The 21,954-nt window shown below is 34.4% G+C and overlaps 1 protein-coding gene across 3 annotated transcripts in view; it reads left to right on the top strand.

Moving 5' to 3' along the window:
- LOC119640916 (5-hydroxytryptamine receptor) overlaps positions 1–21,954 on the top strand; it is a 176,335-nt gene that overhangs the window by 14,156 nt on the left and 140,225 nt on the right. Inside the window, exon 1 of one of the 3 annotated variants that reach the window (XM_038039262.1) lies at positions 8,321–8,472. The exons of the other annotated variants lie outside the window; for them this stretch is intronic. The gene's annotated coding sequence lies outside the window, so the exon portion shown is untranslated. Of the gene's footprint in view, positions 1–8,320; positions 8,473–21,954 lie in introns of those variants that run through there. 3 annotated transcript variants of the gene reach the window in all.

Raw genomic sequence — 21,954 nt, forward strand, 5'->3', positions numbered from 1 at the left:
TGTACGTAATTTAAGATTTATATATATGATGAATAATAATGCCTCTATCATAATTGCCAAGCATTTATTAGCCGGAATGATTGCAAGGTGCATAAGATTATCGTGACCGTAATTTAAGATCAATATATAATAAAGTTGGAATACTTTTTAATACTTTTATCATATTTGCCAAGCATTTATTAACCAGAATGAATGTTTTGTTGTTAAAAGGAATTATAAGAATTTATGTTGAAAGTGTTCTTGAATTACATGCTTTTTTAAGTTAAACTATGAGAAGAAACTGCAATAAATGTTACAACTTACTTATAAAAGAAAAAAATGAAAATCCGGAATGTATTTATACCTCACATAACTTGTGGAACAAAAAATAAAAGGTTTGTGCGCGGATGTATGTAACACGCACAAGGGCTTAAGATAGACCACCTGTTTTTACACCGATCGATTCAGAAAATGGGGTCTGAATCATTGTAAGCTTGTCTTTCCATCTAACGTCCATGTCCATGCTGCAGACCGGCATTTTTGAGATATTTTGATGAAATTTGGTACGTTGACGTACTTTTACTTAACAATAATTTCTATCGAAAATGGTTTGGACCGGTCCAGTTTTCCGGTCATTTTCCATATAATGACCTATTTTAAAAAATCTTCGACAAAAGTCTGTCCGCAGAAGTATTTGGACGTTCTAAATTGATATGAAAAATTTGATTCGCCTGGGGCAACTTTTGGAACCAACTCTCATATAGCCGTTCGTACTAAACTAAACTAAATCTTTATATAGTAAAAAAGTATAATTTTTAATATTTCATGCTCAAAATCAATTCGTAATAGTAAACTGGCGTATAAGACAGCCTTGACGTGTTGGGCCCACGTAGATCTATTTTGTAGATAACAACGCATGTGACAATTCCTCCAGGCTTTCAAGCTTTTACATGGAAATAATGTACCACTTTTGGTGTATTATTATCAAAACGAATGGATAATCGTATTAGGCAATGTGGCGGAGAGCGTCTAGTAGTCCGCCTTGTCTAACTATAATTTTGTTACTAGTTTATAAGCTCAGCTTATTTGCGAATTTCAAGAACTTCGCCAAATATGATTTTCTTATTTGCTTTTTTCCTTCGCAGTACAGGAGAATGAGGAAGTATTCACAAAATATTTTCTTGCACTTTCGAACACTTAGCGGCAGGCTGCATAATAGAAGAGGCAACAAAAACATCTTAAAACTTTTTCAATATTTTACAATCGAAATAAAATCCTTAAGTTTTTTCTTTTCTTACTTCCAACAGAAGTAATCGAAATGATTTCTATTATCGTTAAGCATATGCAATAAAGTTTAAGACTATTATAGCTACAACTCCTGCTGTCAGTACTTTGCAAACTCTATGAAAAGGCGTACTTTTTGCTTTTACAAAAGGGAAGAAAAAAAGATGGCAAGCAGTTGTTATTGTTTTTATAATTGCATTGAAAGTTCACCCTGAAGCCTCAATATAAACTCTTAAAAAATTTAAAATCAATATTTTTACCTATTGCTGTATACACATTTTCAAAATATTTCCTCAAATCTTGAGATGTCCAAGTTTTTCAAGAAAAAAAAAAAAAAACTTTGTAAAACTAACTACTTTTGTTCAATTCTTCCTAACAGTTGACACTTTTACACGTTCTTAGCCATTGAATGGCCCTGATTACATAATAATAAGAGGAAGTTTATAGTTTGGCAGTTTGCCAAATATAAATATGACATTAAAAAAAAAAAGAAAAAAAATTTAAATGCAGCAAAATATTTAAAACACATTCCATATGCTCCGGACAGACAAATTATAATAATTGCAACTTTTGAAACTCTCTTTCAAATTCCTATATATATTGTACTTAAATTTTGACATCATCGTCATAAAACGAAAGTTTAAAGCAATGCAGTTTATCATGCAGTTCGTTGGCAACGAAAAAATAGACAACGTTTTGAAGTTTGTACCTTTACTGAAAAAGAAAGCTAATGTTGCACAAAATGTCTCTGCTGCTAAATGCAGTTAGAAAATCTTCCAAAAAAAAAAATATACACGGAAAAATACAGTCGAACAAGGTCGACCATAAGATATTGTGCACATATCCCCTTAGTGCTGTTATTCGCTCGTTTAGTAACACTACACTACATAATACACATTAATTTTATGCAAAGCTACACTTTTCATGACAACCAGCGTATTAGAGGACGCTTAAAACATGACATGACGTAACCCTAATTTAGCAAAATTAATTCATTTCCTAAAATTTTTATTAAATAAAAAATTAGAAATTAGATTTTTTCTTCGCATAAGTGCTTGCTTTTGATGATTATACCTGTATATGTTAGGGTCTGAAAAACACACCTATCGTATAGAAATTCTCTAAAGTTAATTTTTTTTTTGCTATATTAGTACTGTAGACCAACTTGCATCATAATATATTAAAAGAACTTTAACAAATTTGGTCAAATTAATTCATCTGCCAAATCGCCACCAGAGAAAATGTTCATCATAAAAAGTTTGACTTTTTATATATAAGGGTTTTCAATCTTGAGAATCGTTATATGCGATTGTATCCAAAATAAATAGACCTACATAACCTACAATCGGAAAAGTTGAATTCTTTGTCAAATTGTATTATGAACTAACTTACCCCACGAAATATTGAAGACTGTAACTGTTAAGTATGTGAAACTTCAGTTTTCCTAGAAATGGCTCTCTGACAGCGGCTTCAACAAATTGCACAGCTAAACCAAATACAATTACTCAGCAGGTTTTGTCAAAAAATTTTGAAAATATCGATTTTTTCCCTAAAACAACTTTCCTTTCGTTGCCTTACGTTGGAACTGGTTGAAAAAATGGTTCATTCCGAACCACCGTCAACACCCTTTGTGCTTCGGTCAAAAAACTCAGTGTACCAAATTTCATCAAAGTATCTCCAAAATTGCCATTTGTAAGTTGAACAAAAAAACTCATGAATAGACATCAGAAGGACATATGGGCGGACAAGCAGAAAGTGGTTCTGAATCAAGAAAGATGAGTCTGTCTTAAACCCTTTCCTGTGATACAAATGCCCGCAGAAACTTAATATAAAGTGTAACACAAGTGGCGTAGTGCAGTATTTCGGTATTCTAAATTGAAGGGAAAAATTTAGATTGGATGAACAAGTTGTTGGAACGGTCTCCAATGTAAACCTTTTAAAGGCAAAAGATATAATTTAATTGATCCATGATAGTTATTTGATATAAAAACTAAATGCACTACGTCTCCTATAAATACTCGCGAGAAAGGTAAACCTTCACATTGACAGTTAAACTGACCCGCTTCGGTTCTCGCTGTGGTGCCTATCTATTAAAATACTTTCGTTGATTTTGCTTTACATAGAAGAAAGGCATAATTATTGGTATGTTGTCGTAAAAGTAAATGACGTGTTCTGCTCGACGTAAGGTAATTATAGTTCCATCTTGACGGATTATCATTTCTATCCCTGTTTTAAGCTTCTTTGTCTTACATTCTTCATCACATGTTTATAAGAAGCTGACGGCTGACGACTGACGGCTGACTTTATTAAAGCTCAACTAAAGCTCGAGCACTTCTTTTTCACATTGGGTTGCTTTGCTTTGTCCCGACGAACAATATGTTGTTAGATTTCTGAGCATCTTCAAAGAAGAAAAAGAAGAAACCATCTATTTTCTAGCAGAGAAGTAATTATCACAAAATTCTCCAATTGGAAATTTTCATATAACTGTTTAAAAAGAAAGGAAATGTTATTAGAAAATGTCAAAACTGAAAGATTTACCGCGTCGAGGTTATAATAATGAAAGAGATAGTGGTGCCTTCCGTTTTTCGTCGCGTAACGATTATGAAAATGACAATAATAACCGTAATGCGTAAAAAAGAACATGTCTTAAGGGATAGGATAAGTTTTAACAAACTGCAATTAAAAGGTAGTATAAAGAGTCATCCGATTGAACGAGCAATACCTACGCGTTTGAAGGACGATGAACGTACGATATCAATGTTTAATGAACGTACAAGAAGGCTACGATATAAAAGTTGTACCATACCGAAGATAAACTTTGGAGAAAGTAGCAATCTTAGACCCAGCGCACTCGGATAGTATCACATAATGATAGAATTCACTTGACGATATTCCATAGATGATGTTGTACACGCCCTACACTACGCCATTTTTTCGGAAGTCTTCATTCCATATTATTGGCGTATCGAAACGAGTTATGTAAAATTTTTCGTTCATGAATACTCTATCGCCTACCGTATGCAGAGCGTCGAACGTAATGTCGAAATGGATGATGGTCATCCATGGTGCTGGTTTGTCGATACGGGTACAGGGTAAATGCATGGCTGTTTCGATAGATGAAGAATTCAAGGAGAGAGTGCAATTAGTTACGGCGAAACGTTACAATCCCCATACAAAATTATTGGATATGTGGTCTATTTCATTCACAGATCGTGTCTGCCGCTTTAGATGCCATCGAAAAACATACACCTGATTTGGAGGCGTTAAATTTAAATCAAAACCACTTGTCAGAGCTGGACAGCTTCGAAATCATTGAACAACGCATACCGTATTTGAAAATTATCTACCTGGCTGATAACGATATTGCACGTCTTATGGTTTTACGTAATACACCCGTTACAGAATTGATCTTAGAAACTATACCTTCACTACAACGATACAAAGATCATTCATCTTATGTCGCTGCGGTGTGAGAGAAATTCCCGAAGCTAGTAAAACCGGATGGCGAGAAGTTGCAAACTCAAATAGGTTTCGATGTCAATGATATTTATACTTTGCCGCGGGAAAAAGCTTTATTTTTATGCGATACTTATGGAGGGAATGTAATATGCCCAACCTGATCCTCAATCCTTTACAGTGGATGTAACTATATTTACGTCTAAAATGATAGGTTTTACTTTTGGAGGTTTGTTTAAAGAATTTGAATCAGCTATTAACGCAACAAGCGATGTGCGTTACTTTCAACGGCAACTCATTCTTGTTCCAGCTGGCGATGGATTTTGTATACGAAATGAAATGACAGGTAGATCACAATCAAGCAGTTTTCTTAAATCACAACAGCCAATGCCACCGGTGGATGCATTTGCCACACCAACAGCAACAATTGAAATAATTGGCGTACAGATGGGTCATTAATCCGCGACTTCGTCTGCAGCACCAGACCAACCAGACGATGCTGCCAAACTGCAAATGGTACAAATGATGTCCGCGCAAAGCCATAGAGGACAACAATTGGAATTACAACGACGCCCTATTTATATTCGATAACTTACAAAATACTGACAACGTACCGTCAGAAGCTTTTGTAAAACGAACCTTCCACTCTTTTGACGACCAACCTATTCAGTAATTCCTCGCAACTGACTAATCATTATATAATTAGTGTTCTTCTTTTCTCAATTTTTCTTTCCTTGAAAAATCTTATAAGTTTCCTGCTTGTTATGGGTATTTAATTTATTAACTGCATTTAAAAAATTAAAAAGAATTCATTTAATAATTAATACATGGGTGAGTGAGTTTTAAATATAAAAGAAAGCAATTTTGAATATGAGCATAATGAAAAAAATTAGACCTAACGATTTGAGTATAACGCAAATAAACGACGAAATTAATGAAATCATTTCCAATATTACGCATTTTAGTACACGTGATAAGTATGGACCAATTTAGGGTAAAGAACCATCTAACGCCATAAACCAAAACAATACGGAATTTTCAAGATGTAACTTGCGAGCGTTGTCGGGTGCTTAACCATACGAAAGTCGTAAAAAGAGAGCTGAACTTTTAGTCGATGTTTACCCGTTTTACTTATTTTATACCCACCCAGCAGTAATCTTCAGAGATCTCTGGCAAAGCGGATATATTCTTGATTAGCATCTAAGTAATAAATATTTTACCATTCAAAACAATTAACATATCATCTTCAAATTTTGCTATTCTTGATCAAATTCTAAATCGATCCGTGCAGTATTTGCTATAAACAATTTTCTGGTCACAAAAAGCTGTCGGCTTCAAATTCGACAAATACTCTAGAAATTCTTGCAAGCGAGCAGCCAAACCGATCGAAGCACACACGGCACATGCAAGCTCTTCTAACATTGTCAAATGCGGAAATTTAGCGTGTGTGTGTTTGTGTTTTCGGCTTTAGGCGTTTTTATAATAGAGGTGATTGTATCATAAGGGAATATTAAGTTTCCGCGGGCCCTCGTGACATCTGAGGCTTAATCTCATCGATTAAAATCATTTTCTTGTCCAGCTGCCTGTTGTCTGGCTATGTATCTTCATGTTCAAACTGCACGCCGACCGGGCGAATATTATCGAAAATAGTTCTTTTCATTCCCCTTTTTCGACCGTTATATGAAAAAAAAATTCAAATTTTGAGAATTTCGCAACACTAGTTGGTATGAAAGATTAGGTTTGGCTGGGACAAATTTTTGAGGGGAAAATTTTCAATATTGCATATTGAGAATTGGTTCGTAAGGGTGACTTAATAAAAAAATTAACCTTTGTAAATAAGGACTACGTAAGACCATATTTTGGTTGCTGCCGTGTATAAGGATGCTCAGGAAATGTAAACGCTTATATGACGGAAAGGCCTAATTATTAATGTTTTATGATGACAACTTAGTATTTGGCATAACAATAACGTGAACTAAATTTGGATCTCGTGGGTCTATTTCTTGCTGCCCACTCGTAAATAGCGAGCACTTCATAAAAAGGTTTAATTTTTAATATTTGATGATGAAAATTGGTCTATAGTAGCAATTTACCAAGAAAAAAATGACGTCAGATAATCCGGGCTACATTGGTCTACGTTTTGGCACTAACGGCACACATGGGGTTGATCATGACAGCTAAGCTTTTATATGGGAAGAAAATTGAATTTCTAGTTTTCCGCGATGGAAACTGAAAAATAGTAAAATATTTGAAAAGTAGGTTAAGCGTACGAAATTTGGATTACGCTATGTAATGCTTATGGCACTCTCCAATATGCAAGCTTTGAAAAGTATGCCTTTGCATAAAAATAATTATTTCTGGTGTATTATGACCAAACCGATATGTAATGGTCGGCGTTGCTCGGCTATAATGTTTCGACTTATTTTGCTTGTTTTTAATCAAATAGAAAGGGACACAATAATTTCATAAAGGAAGATCAACTCGCCAGAGCTTCTACGTTAATAACTTCAAATATTAGTTTGAAATAACAGAAGCGTCCGACTTAGAAATCCCCCAGAATATATTTTTATATATTGTGGATACAATGTAAAGTGTTTATTGTATTAAACAATTTTTTTTTGGTGCGTTTAATCGGAACATCGGACCTGAAATAACGTGTTTTTTCCTTTGAAACCATTACCATTCGCGCAAGAATAGGATTTCATGATTTGGCTCGCATTCCTCATATACCAAGAACACAATTTCATGAGTATTACTGAGAAGTACTCATGATGGCTGTTAATCTTCTCTCTCTCTCGCTCTCTGCCTCGTCACCAATAAATTTTTTATATCGGTTACATTTTCAAAAACTAGTTTTAAAATTTCATAGTTTGTGTATGAATTTTTCAGGATAGATAGTTCGATTTGCAATATGTTCAATCAATCGATTCTTTGGAGTTTCAAATAAGAATAGGAACGAAATCACTTCAATTTAATATTGCGTTATATATTTAAAGTAAAGAAAAAGTCGCGAGTAACTTTTTGGAAAAAGTGAAGATCAAGTAATTTTATTGGGCTAGCTAATCTAGGGATATACAAAGCCCTGGATCCTTTAAGGATTATAATAATGATGATGTGTTTGCATATTCATACATTAAATAAAAAAAAGTATATTTCATTTAATCGAAATCTTTAATCTTTACTGTATACCTATAGTTCGGCTCCCGTCTATACCCATCACCAAGGGACGATTTTCTCAAAACGTTTGCAACGCCCAGAAGGAAGCATCAGAGCCATTTTAGAAGTTTCTGTAGGCAGGTTGGTATTAAAAACGGGCTAATCGGTCAAACAACGCCCATACCAACAGGTAAACTGAGAACACCTCTATTTTTCAAAAAGAATAAAAAATTGGTTTATTGCTCACTACTTATAAACTACAGCAAATGTGAACGCATATTCTGTGGACGATGATGGGGCGTGTGCACAGGAATGGAAAAAAATGGCCATCCTCAAAATAAAAATTGAATTTTCTTCATAAGACGCAGAAGTAAACTTCAAAAACCCCATAAAATGCATAAGTTCTTCACCAGTTTCAAATTTCGAACGCGCTTAAACATGTGCGTCTGTTCGTCTGTCTACAGGTCTGCCTCTGCAGTGTTTGCGGTAAACGTTCTCCCATTAGCGAAAATGGAGAAATCGCCTACAAATTTACAAAACAATTCATAATTGACTTCAACTTTATCAAAGGCACGCCTACAACGCCCACACTCCTATGTAAGCAAAACTTTTATTTTGAAAATAGAAAAAAACGTTCATATTATAGAACACGAAAAATGAGTTCTTTTACATTCCTTGTTTTTTAAGGATAACAGCGATGAGTATAAAAGGTTCGCCCACAATCGGATGCACTTTTTTACCTGGTTTTTTCGTTCACTTTCATGTTAGTTTGTTTCTTAGTATTTCTACTCGTCCACAAAACACTGAAAGAGCATCCTATGACTATGCAGAGTGTCCCAAAAAACAGTATAATTTTAGATGGATTACAGATTGAGACTACAAGTTAAAGAAGGCAGATGTAGAATTTGTTTAGGCAGCTCAAATGTTCAAATTAATGCCCATTCCGATCCAAACATGCTGATAACGCGAAGCATTCGAATTGCGGGAATGGCGAATCATTTAGTGAGGAATTCTCTATATCGATTTCCTCCTTCAACTGATCGCCTGTCATCGGTTTGGTTAAATAAAGGTTCTCTTTGATGCGTTCCCACAAAAAAAAAAAAAACGCTTCACTTATTAGAGAGATTTTTATTAAGATAAGCTCTGGCATCACTATGGTAGTGGGAAGGTGTTCTATCTTGCTGAAAATAATAGCCCTTTTCGCCTTCAAACTGTTCAATGTTTTCTTCAATTTGTATTTTTAATCTGCAATCCACCTAAACCTAAATATACACTGTTTTTATAATCACGTAACGTGTGTATATATTTTTTTGAGACACTCAGCATAAGAGTCTATAAAGCAGATGGCAATGCTTCGCATTTATAATACTGCAGAAAAATATTATTGTTTTATATTTACTACTAAAGGATAAAAGAGTGAACATGTCCCTCCGTTTATTCGTTGAACAGTGCATGTTCCTATGTAGCGCAAACTGGTCTATCTAATCATCCATTAGCCGTCATTTGTTGTTGGAGCATTTATTGTCAAAATTTAAAACTGTTGCGTGTCATATTATGGCTCTAATTATTCCCCAAAGCCAAAGAACTTATAAAAATGGTAAAGCTGACCTAAGATGAAGCTTGGCGTATATGCGATCTAAAAGTAAGACAAGCAACGGTAAAAGTGCCTCTGATCAGATGACGAGGTCCCATGTTAAAAAAATAAATAAAATAAATTTTATGGTAGAAGCGACCAAAAAAAACATAAATTTCTCATTCATTTCCTACTATTGCTAAGGGCTACTGTTATCCTGAGTTAAACATCTATCCCAAACTACTCTGTAGTCCTAATTTTTTCACTATTTTTACCTATCACTAACTCGTTAATCACGATTTTATATATATATCGACTGATATTTTCAAGTTTAAGGTCTTGAGGATCACAGCAACTTCAGTATGTTTCTCCCATTTTTTATGCCTACAATCTCTCTGTATAACATGCACATCTATGAAAATGAAAGTGCAAAGAATGTGCTTTGGCTGATAAAATACATCAATTAAGCGACTAAATACTGCGATACTTTCGCCTAACAATCTTGATGCAAAACAGTTGTTTAAGAAATCGTCTGTTTGTTTATCTCCAACAGAATTCATTTGGGTTTGAAGCGATAACAAGATTGGAAATCGACCGGCATCCGACCAGGTTTAAATATATATGTATTGGCTTTTTTGCAGAAGATTCGAGTGTTTTTCTGTTGAGAAAAAAACTTCTGTATTTCTGCACTAAAAGCATGAAGCTTTGCTTTTGAAAGGTTGCAAAAGGTATGCAACAATTCTATCAAAGTTTACTTCGAGCCTTCAAAGCATTGAAGGGTAAAATTATGTTTTTACGTGAAGTTTGCTTAACAGGAACAACATAAAAACGAAAAATAAATAAATAAATAAAAGGAAAAAACTTTTCTTATTTAAGTTTTGTAAAGAAAATTTTTGGACAATGCTTGCATATATAAGGAACATGGAAGCTTGGCAAAATCAAAAAAGAGAGGAAAATATTAGGAAAAATGCAAGAAATATTCAACGAAAGCGTTAATTTCCTTGAAAATGTTATACAAAGACAAAATTGAATAAGAACGAGAACGGAATTTGCTAAGCAAGCAAAAATATGTTAATATTTAGTGAAACACCGGACTGATGTTAAAATACAAACGTGTGTAAATATTCGCGTACACAAGTGAAAGTGGCTTCGCTGCACATGACTGCAAGGCCAGGCTCTACTGCGAAATCGTTATGTAGCGAGCCGAGTACCGGCAGATAAAAGGTGCGATATTATTAATTTATGCGAAATCACGTTGCCGGTAATGTTTGTAATAAATTAAAAAGCGAAAGGTAAAAATGATTATTAAGGCCCTGGCATGCGAAAGGTTAAGCTTAAGAAGAGCTACAAAGAAAAATCTGATTCGTTCTTATCCTTTTAGAAATTAAAACCAAAAACAAATACAACTTCGAATTACGGCTGTATGTGATGAATAAATGAATACGCATTTTTCTAAGCATTTCGAAGAATAGCGTTTCAATGAAAAGAACAGAAACATTAAATTGTTATGCTCTTTGTTGCGTGTTGCGAGCGTATCATCGAATGAATTTAAGCAAAATATTATATAAAATATTAAAGAATTTCTCGATTCTTACCATCTGTTTGGTTTTTCTGGTTTCTTCACTAATATAACACAGTTTGAATGCGATTGATTTGATAGGATGCTAAACGAAACTCACTATTTAGGTAGATATATAACATGTTTGGTATGTATTCCTTATTAGTTGCTATCCTACTTGCAAACCGATTATGTTTACAAAATAATATACGCCAAGATTATTGTGTGTGCATTTATCCTAAACATATGTTAATATGTTGCCGAGTAACAACATGCTTAACACATCTTATAGAGGCGTAAAAAAATGAGCAATAGTTCTCGGACAGAGTAGGCTTTAAAATGGATGAACAGAATATACGCCAAACAATTCTATCAATTAAATGTTTTCAGGTTTTTATTAACTCATACTATATCTCCTTATTTCAATTTTAGACTGAACCGACATCGAGTTTAATTTTCTGTTAAATTATATATCTTTAGGCCATTATCACGAACGTAATGGATGAACAGAAAGAACAAAACCGGTGCGATCAATAAGGGCAGACGGGCGTCTATTCAGTATGCAGAAGGACAGATAGACGTAACGAAATCGATTTGATCGAAAGCGTACTATTTGAGTGGATAGAGAAGTGACAGGTATATGAAATCGGTCTGAGCAAATATGTATAAATATAATATAAAGAGGCAGGAAGATAGATGGGCAGACATGAAGAAACCAATCCGCCCAAATACATATATATATTCCATAGATAGATGTAAGGAAATCCATTCACCCAAAAATATATATGAACCATAAAGGAACAAGACAGACTGACAAACACACCGAAATGGATTCGACCAGAAATATATATACGCAATAATATCCACTTTCAATAGACAACCCGACGGACAAATACAACGAAACTGATTTGATCAAAGGCATACACTCTTGATAAGTAGAGAGTCGAGACACGAAATCGGTTCGCAAACATACATATTTTCAATAGGTAGTCAGACGATCAGTCATGGCGAAATCGACCCACTCAAACTACATATATGTATATATTCAATAGACAGACAAACGTACAGACGTAACGATACCAGCTCGTCCAAAATTCTGTATGTGAGCAATGAGCAAACACTTGCATGTATAATAAATTAACGGACATATATGATCGAATAGATTTGACCAAAAATATGACAAATTCAATTTCATACCACAAACAGATGCATGGAGGGACATGGCTTAAGAGTTTTTTAATGCATTCTCTTACACATTGGAAGCCCTGAATAGGCTTGATATTACATATATTCCTTCTACATATGCCCTCTATATATATATATATATATAAAAGGTATGTGAAGTTAATATTATTTCCAAAAGCTTTCAATAATTTGCATGGAACTTCAGTTGAACTTAAAATGCTAGGATGCTCATAAAACTGACGCATTCGGGCTATTTGTTAAAGAAATATTGATGAAAATACCCCACTTTAAAGAACTTCTATTTAAGTCTGAGAGGAGATTCGTTCTCTTATGCAAGCCAATATTATATAAAACTAATTTAATGGACAATGGATAAAGAAATGCCTGCGAGTTTACTTTGAGAATTATTCGCTTAAAGGATGAATGCTATAAATTCAACGTTCACCATTTATTTTGCAGACATTAGAGGCATTTGTGTATGCATTCTATGCCAAAATATTCTGAGAAACGTACATTGATGTATCTTTAATAGTGCATACACTTCTACGAATATCTAAGCATTTAAAGATTGCATCTCTGAAAGTATGTCTTACAGCATTAAAATACAATCGTAACGCATATCTGCTTCATATATGGATGCTTTAAATACCAGATTATTAGTGCATCTGTATAAACGAGTAAGCACACGCATCTAACAGATGCTTTTTCTATTTTCTTATGAACCGGAAACAAATCAGTATGCATTTATAGCATGTTCATAGCAAACGCACATATATACACTCATATTAAGCTGCATCTTTACTTACTCTTTTTATTATGAAAGTTTTATGGTTTATTTTTTTACGTACTTTTTCTTTCTATTTTCTTCATAGAGATTCAATTTTGTAAGAGCTCTTGAATTGTTAATTTAAACAAATGCGCTTAAGTTTCTCTTCATGTGTTGCTATGCAAATGTAATGCTGCAACATATTTTTACTTATATGCAAGCATATATTTATGTCCGGTTTCAGTATACTTCAGTAGTACAATGAAACTTTCAACTTTACTATTCTAAAAGAAAACATCAAAAGGAAATCTTTAAACAATGAAATTTTCCATTGACTGGTTATAAATCTAGTACATAGAATCCATGGCGTTTGACAGCCTAAAAAGAATCTTATAACAGACATAATTAGCAATGTCGAATGTCGTTGAAGCGAAAAGAATGCAATCAATATAAAGCTATAATGCTTTTATGTTCCTTCCCTTTAGAGGTTTATACACCTTTCATTGTGAAAACCATGAAAAAACTATCGCAAATCCCATGGAATGCGCACATTCTTGATCACCGTCACTTCAACTTGGTTCAATTAATTCAGTTAAATGACCACCGTGTCGGCCTGGTCATCCGTCTATCGACCTATTATACATACCTTAAAAATATTACTCCTCTAGAAAACCGCCCAGTCACATATAATTTTTCTAATGCTTTTATAAACATTACCGATCGTCGGACTTCGATAGGGAAAACCAGCCGATTAATCATAGATGGGCTACAATTTTTAGAAATACTTTATTGCTCCAAAGATGTACAATAATTCTTACGCCTTTTCTCCTAAATTTTTCATTAACCGTCCATCGATGACATTTTGGATTTCTCAGCAATACTTACTAAGCTGTTCAGTAACTGCTTATTTCGAATTGGCTAAAAACAAGTAAGAAATTTATATTCGGTTGGGATCGAATTTTTTATACCCAACACTGCTATCCTATAAAATAATATAAATTGAAGGAAACGGAGAGTAAAAGTGTCCTGGATTTTCGTTGTATAGACGTGTAGGCGTTGTAGGCCTGTACTTTGACCTGTTTGAGCCATATTGAAACACGTTCGCAAATTTGCGATGTCTACATTTTTGTGAACGGGAGAATGTGTACCATAAAAAGTATACAGTTGGGCATACGTACAGATAGACAGACGAACAGACAATACATGGACAGATGGGCGGACTGAAAGACGACACATGGACATATGAACATACGGATATACTTACAAGCAAATCGAGGTTGAAACTAACCAAGAATTTATATATTTGATGATATTTTCAATGGTTGCTTCTGCGCATTATAAAGATGTTGAAAAAAAACTAAGTTTTGATACACTACAACATTGGGTAGGCGTGGTCATTTTTTTTCCCTTATTTATATGCGTGCAGCCGTAACGTTCATGTAATATAGATACAAATTTATATAGATTTATCTGCAGGAACAGAAAATCATAAATGTTCTCCGTTTACGTGTTACTGAGGAAGACGTGCCCTTCAACCGATTTGGCACGTTCGCAATAGCAGTGTGCGTACAAGAGCTTTCTGTTTCTGCCAAATCGGTCTCGAAGGTTCCCTTCCGCGCTTCGCAAACGTTGTGACAAAACGAGATTATATCTCATCCTTCTGTAAAAGGTAGAAAAATAGAAGAATTAAAATAACGGCATTTTAATGAATCCAAGAAATTTGATAGAATACATTTTGTTTTTTGTTAAAGCAAACCTCAATTTTTACATTAAACAGCAATACGAGTTATTTATCTCAGTGCTTCATAAATATATATACAAGTGGCTGTTTTGATTAAGCGTAAAAACTTTATGTGAAATCAATTGTATTTTTTTGTATATATTTCGAGTGTTTACTTAACACCATTATCTCTCCAATTAATACTAAATTTTTTATTACCGATTAATTTTTGGCGTACCCTTGGTACACCTTTGGATGTAAAATATCAGGCCTTATCTTTCGCAGGAAGCAGTCAACTTAGTGAAACCAACACTTTGATTTTTCGTTCATTAAATAGTTTAGCCTTCATGGCGCTGAATCCTGTGCTCGATCCATCGACTACCGTCAATCCATTTTTTTTGTATTTTCAAAGGATTTCCTTATTTTACTTTGGAATTGTCAGTAACACCCTTTGTTTCTTTAAAATATTTATTTATCTATTTTTATATCCACCACTGTAGGATGGATACTATCTTCATTTTTTTTTCATAATATATTTAACATCGAAAAGGAACCTTCAGAGCCTCTATAAAGTATATATATTCTTGATCAGTGCGGAATTCTGAATTGATATAGCCATGTCTGCCCGTTTGTGTGCCTATGTGTCAGTGTGTCAGTGTGTCTGTGTGTCTGTGTGGTGGTTGTTGCTGTCAATCTCTTGGTCGCAAAGATAACCATATCGACTTCAAATTTGATACAAACGTTGGAATTATTTGCACGCCCGTTGTTATTGAAAATAGTAAATAACACAAACGCATATTCAATAAGTAACGAGCTTAGGAATTTAGAAAAAGATGGTCTTCTTCCCGTAGCCATCATATGAAATTTAAGCAAATTAATTTACTTGGGCAATTAAGGGCCAAAAAGTTCGGCCAAGGCAGAAAGACAGATCAGTTATCCGCTTCGTTGGGTTGCACCTTAAGTCCTTAACATTGCCAACGACAGATTCCATCAGAAATCAGAGTCCAAATTAAATCTTTCCAATCCAATTTAAATCGTATTTTATATAGCTTATCCATAGCACACATCTGAAACCGATCTTAGAAAAACCATTCCAATCAAGCTGATTTGATGACAAATTACCTCATAAACAGTCTTACAAGATATATCGTACTTCCTCTCTTGCTGCTCTTAAATCGTCCACTTTCCTAAAACTGACTCAAGAGGGCTTCCACTCAGGTTACCTCGGTATTTTCCTTGATTAACTACTAAATAAATAAATGTGTAAGTTTTTATAAACTTATGCGGGACATTAGATAAAAGTCGTCTTTCGCGACCAATACGATGTTACGAAACAGTGAAATATTCGTGAAAACACGTAACGTTTTGAAAGCAAGCACTTGAAAATAATTTATTAAGATCTTTGTGAAAACTTGTGGTCTTCGCTGTCTGTGGTTCTCTTTAAAATAAAAAAAATGTCATATTTACGTTTACATAGTTCGGTGCGCGTATGCTTGCACGAATTACTAAAACAAAATCTACATCATAATTGATATCAAAAATTTTTATGATACTTAATCATATGTATACGTACGCATGTATCCCGTATCCTGTACTGCGATATACGTACTTATTATTGTAACATTAAAGCACTCAGTTTATTTTATCTTATAAAGGACATTGCACCCGGGAGAAGTAGTTTACATACGATATTGCATAGAGAGTATTACATATGCAATCAGCGACATTTATATGATATATATATAGTACGTTTCATGTGTATATATATTTCGCTTATCTAACCATTGCGATTGCTGACACTTCTATTCCCATTGGCATGCGGCGCTTTGTTCATTTTGGCAAAGAGTATGCAGCATCTAAAATGAAGCGCCAGAGGCCTTTTAAAAACTATATATATATATTCTTGCTTAATATGAAATACCAGATCGATATAGGCGTAACTATCCTCAACTCTGTCCGCCTGCATTTGTGTCTATGGGAACATTCTCTCGGTCACAAGAGTAAAAATATTGGCTTCTAATCTGGCAAAGAGTAATGCGCCACAGGCCTTTTAAAAAATTTATATATTCTTAGGCATAACTATCCTCAACATTCTCTCGGACAATAAAAGAGAAATCGAATCGCCTCTCTGATGGATAACCCTAGAGCATATCTGTGTACAAGAATGGAAAGGTTCTGTTACACTGACACCGTATTATAAAGTGTAAACATTTGTTTCTTCGTTTTTGTTATTTTTTTTTTAAGTTAAAGATGTGGTGGGTATAAAAGATTCGGCCACAGCTGAATTTGATTTTCTCACTTATTAGAAATTGAAGCATCGAAGAAAATTAAATTTGTTGCGTTATTACATTCCTGCTATTGATGAATAGTGTCGGAGATTTCTCTCGTGAAATTTAACAACCTTTCGAGTGTACGCACACTAAACGTTTTCTCCCATATATTTTAAGACGCGGTCGACATTTAAGAGACATCTCCTACCCTGTGATGGTCAGACAGAAAGAAATGAGGGATATGTGTGTGATTGGAGTGTGAGAGATGTAAGCCCGATTGGTAAGTGTTATGCTTTGGACGATCAAGTATTCGCTGTAACTGCGCCCGCACGCCAATCGTGATTATAGCATACTCCGTCTCGCTGGGACTTGCACTCGTATAAAGAAAATCTATTTGTTGCATCTGAGATGATGTTTTTCTATAAACAAATAAATCCTCAAATGACTTAAGAGGAGGTTTAAACAATTACAGACATTTACACAACTTGTAAGAAAGCGCCCATTTTCTCACTTCCTCACTCTCAATAGGAGCTAAGAATCATATATAGTCATCATCATGGCCCTTGTTACTTGAGTTATGCTATCATACGTAAACGTCCCCCTTTTATCCTATGTCAATGCTCAATCACATCAAAATGTATTCACTTCAGACACTGTTTTGCCCGTCTGCATGAATGAAATTATTCCTATACCTATCTTGCACGCTACGCTAAGTCGTACTTCAGCTTTGAACTGTCGTTACAAACTGAAGATGCGGTCCGTGTTTTGCTCCCTGTCAAGGCGAGTGCTGCAAATCATTGAATCTGTGTTAATTACAGTGCAAACGCGTTCATAATACAAGACGTATTCTAAAACGTACTTCAGTGTGTCTGAGCTGTCCAAGCAATTGCTGTCAGGTAGATAATACAGAATCGGTACAGAATCCGCGTTACCTTGTTGTCCTGCGGCCTATGAAAATCATTTAAAGTTCATTCTCATAAAGGGATGTACAAGTTTTACTCATGTTTTCTTAGTCAAGGATACTTAAATGGTCCTCACCCGCCTTTCTAAGCACTATACTCCAGTTAATCTCTTTCCATGTTTTGATCATTTCGCGTGACTTGTAAAAATTTGAATTACTTTTACCCGATCGTAGGTTCCTTTGACAAAAGATTTCTGTGTAAAGTGATTTCTTGGCTGCCAGTACGCATATGTATTCATGGGGTGTCACGCATACGTTAACATTATATTTAAGGATGTGGAAGCTTTTGTGCCTTTGACAAATTGTTTTAACAGCTTAATTATATATGTTAGTTACTCGCACTTGGTACTTTTCTTAATTTAATTATGTTTTATTGCACTACGCTTTATATTTACATTATTTGCATCATATTTTTACGTGGTATATTTATATTGAATGTATAGAGGGAAAAAAATAACATAATTACAGAAAGAAATAAGAAAGCTGTATTCGCCGGGGGCATTCTACTTTCGCAAGTTCTTTTATTTGATATCCATATCACTGGTATTATTAAACGAAAATTAATCGCGGTGTCTCCCATATTCATTTTGGAATTAACCTATTTTTAGGCGAATAATACATTTTTCTTGGACGGATGTGCCAAATAGTCTTAAATATTCTGTCTTCTTTGCGTTATGATAAGTGAACATAAAAACTCAAAAAAAGTGAAAAAAAATAAAATTAATAAAAAAAAAACTTTGTAGGCATGGCCGATTTTTTCCGTTTTAAAGTGTTTCGTAAAGTAAATGTTGAAAATTTCTGTCTTCTAACTTTTATAATTTCTGAGTGACGAGATTTTTATTAAGAAACACGGAGTTGCGTTCACGTTATGCTCCACTGCGGGACTCTTCTCTGACCAATCCCGCCCATTTTCACTACCAGCCTGCATGCAAAAACTTTCAGTGTTCCTATCAAATTTGAAGTCGATATCTTCATTTTTGCGACCAGGAAAGTGCCAACAACGAACATCATACGCACACCCAGAAGGGCAGGCATGGCCGAATCGCTTTAGAATTTCACACTCATCAATATCCTATATACTTTATAGGGACGCTGAAGTTTGCTTTCGGAATTACATACATTATGACGAAAAACAAAATGAGTAAACCCCCAATTTACCATGGTGGGTATAACAGGTGAGAGAATTATATTCGACCGAATGCTATAGTCAGAAAAGAAAGAAAATAGCAAGATTTTCATACTTTGTGACATTGTGTGAGCGCGGGTGATTTTTTTTTTAATTTTAGAATAATTGTAGAAGTATATACGGTGTATGTGTTCCACTTTATGAGTAAGAAGCGAGAAAGCAAAGGATTTCACGGCTTTTATCATATGAACGTATTGTAGACATGTTCTTTGAAAAGTTAAAATCCTTTTCAAATTCTCTTGTAAGTTTGTAGGCAATATCTTTATTTCTGCGTACCGCAGTATGTTTACCACAGCTGCAACACGATTGCCAGACTGATAGATGGATATACCTTTGAAACTGGTATACTTTATGGGGTTTTTGAAGCTTGCTTTTGCGTGCTATAAAATGTTCCAAAAACGTTGAACTCCACGTTCAAATTTTTGTAGATTTATCGGGAGTAATTTATGAGTAATGAACAAAAAACCAATTTCTTATTCCTTTTGAAAAGGGAGATGTCTTTACTTTAGGTATTACTGTAGCACTGTCCTTCGCCCGATTTGACCCATTTTCAATCCCAGTTAGAGTGCACGAACTTGCAATGTTTCGACCAAATTTTAAACCGAAAGCTTGATTTTTTCGTCCAGGAGAATGTTTGGGACAGATATTACGCGAACAGAAAAAGGACAGGTGGACAGCCAAACAAACGGACATTCTTAAATCGATTTAGTATTTGACGCTGATCAAGCATATATATAATTTGTGGAGTCTTAGAGGCTTCCTTCTGTGCGTTGCACACGAATACACCTCTCATCCTTCGGTGGTGGCTATAATAAATATTGTAGAACTGCGATTATGGTCGTAAGAAGCAAAAGTTTTCCAATGATTGTAAAGTCATATTTTCAGACAGTGAAAAGAAATTGTTTTTTTCCAACATGTGTCAAAGTCATTGCAAAATCATTAGTTCTGGTCTTCAGTTTAGATATATTTCTTCATTGCATGTCTTCAAAAAAAATAGGTGAGTTAACGAATGATGTCGCTTCATTGCCCATCACGGCAGCGCGAATTTCGACACACCCTCTCATTTCACTGAATTTTTAAGGATTACAAACGTCGAGGAGATGTATTGTACCCTTCTTCAATCACGCCTGCAAAAAGCTACATGGATTAGAAGAGATGTATCATGCCAGCAACAACTGTCCGAATATTCGAGAAAAGCATTTAACTAATTCAAAGCCTATATTTTGGTGGTGGTGCTTGATTCCTTATGCAGAAAATGAAATAAATGGTATGAAAATCGATTTTAGTGAAAGCAACAAGTTTATTCTTAAGCGTAGAGAGATTTTTCCATAGTTAAGAGTTTCTGTTTCATCTTATATCGAAAAATTTGTTTTGCGTTTAGAAGAAACTCTGATGGCCTCCCGTCCTACAAGTTCCCCTGGTTGCAGTTTTTATATAAACAGAATAATTTATTTTATATATCACTAGAGGTGATCCACTTTTATTTATTCCCTCTTAAAATTTTACTACGAAACTTTACAGTAAACTAAAATATACGAAATGAGCGAAAAGTACATCAAAGTATCGTTATTCTAAGTGTATATATAATTTATGACCCTTGCAGCCTAAAATAATAATAAACGTTATTAAAACGACACGAGATCATAGAAAAGAAAAAATTTTTCTTTATTGTCAAAAACAGAAATGACAATAACAACTTTTCCATCATTTTCATCATCGAGCTTTCGTTTTATTTATTTTTTTTATTTTTGCCTCTCTCTTTCTGCATGGTTATTGTGTTTTAATTTTTGCAGATTTTGTGTCATTTCAATTTTCAATTTCTATTACGAAAAGGAAAGAGAAAAACATCCAGCTGTCATTTAAATACAAAATTACAAAGGGCTCAAAATATTCCGGAGACGTATTTTAATTTTTTTTCCTATTTTATTTTTTAAAAAGCTGATGTTAGTGTAAATTTTATATAGAAATCTGCCAACAGTCGAACAAAAACAAGTGAGAGAACTACAACAGTTTTACAGCGAATCTTGGATACCCATCGGAGTAAGGAGGTAAATAAATCTAGAGTCAGCAGGGGATATCGTTTTATACTTCGCACAATTTTTGAACTGTGAATACACGAAAGTCATGTTGGAATGTGTGAGTAAGACGATCATTTCTTCATAACATTAGTCTGTATTGTGGAGTTACTTTGATCTCTCTGAGAGCCTAAACAAACGAAATATTGTTCCGCGTTGTGGTTGTTGGCCTGTGGGTGTAATTGGGAAATGCTGCTTGGTTCAACCCTTACAGTGAATGATTGCGTTATCGAACAATAGGCGCCACCTTTGACGTCGCTTTAGTCTTCCATAGAGTTAACTTAACGTCTCTTGTTGAAATATCCTTTGTAAACGAAACGTACAAGTAGTGATCGGAATCATACGTAACTCTTTCTCTAACTTTTTCTTTTTTTTTTTGTTCTCCTCTTTCTCCATTTGAATTGAGGTTCAATCTTGTCTTGGAAAAATCGTGTACCAAAAGTACCCGTTGATCAGAAAGCCGAGAAAGCCGAGTAGGCACAATCATCATAGCCGCAAGACAGTTTATCGCTCTTTGAACTTTTTGTGTTTATCAGGTTGAAAATATTGAATTGTTTTCGAAACTTTTGACTCATTTATAACGATCCTAAATTAGTGTCAATATCAGCATTTGCAAACACCACGTTGTCTGAAACAATTTTATACCCTGTTTTTATACGAATTTACAATAATGAAACTGTGTATTAAAAATTTAATCTGTTTGCAAAGACAGGCTTGCTTTTCTTAAGAATGGCTACGCCCAAGAAGTTCAAAAATTGGGATACCAATTCAAACTTCAGCATAGT

This window comes from Glossina fuscipes, unplaced genomic scaffold (assembly GCF_014805625.2).
Source record: "Glossina fuscipes isolate IAEA_lab_2018 unplaced genomic scaffold, Yale_Gfus_2 133, whole genome shotgun sequence".
In the NCBI taxonomy this organism is placed as follows: domain Eukaryota; kingdom Metazoa; phylum Arthropoda; class Insecta; order Diptera; family Glossinidae; genus Glossina; species Glossina fuscipes.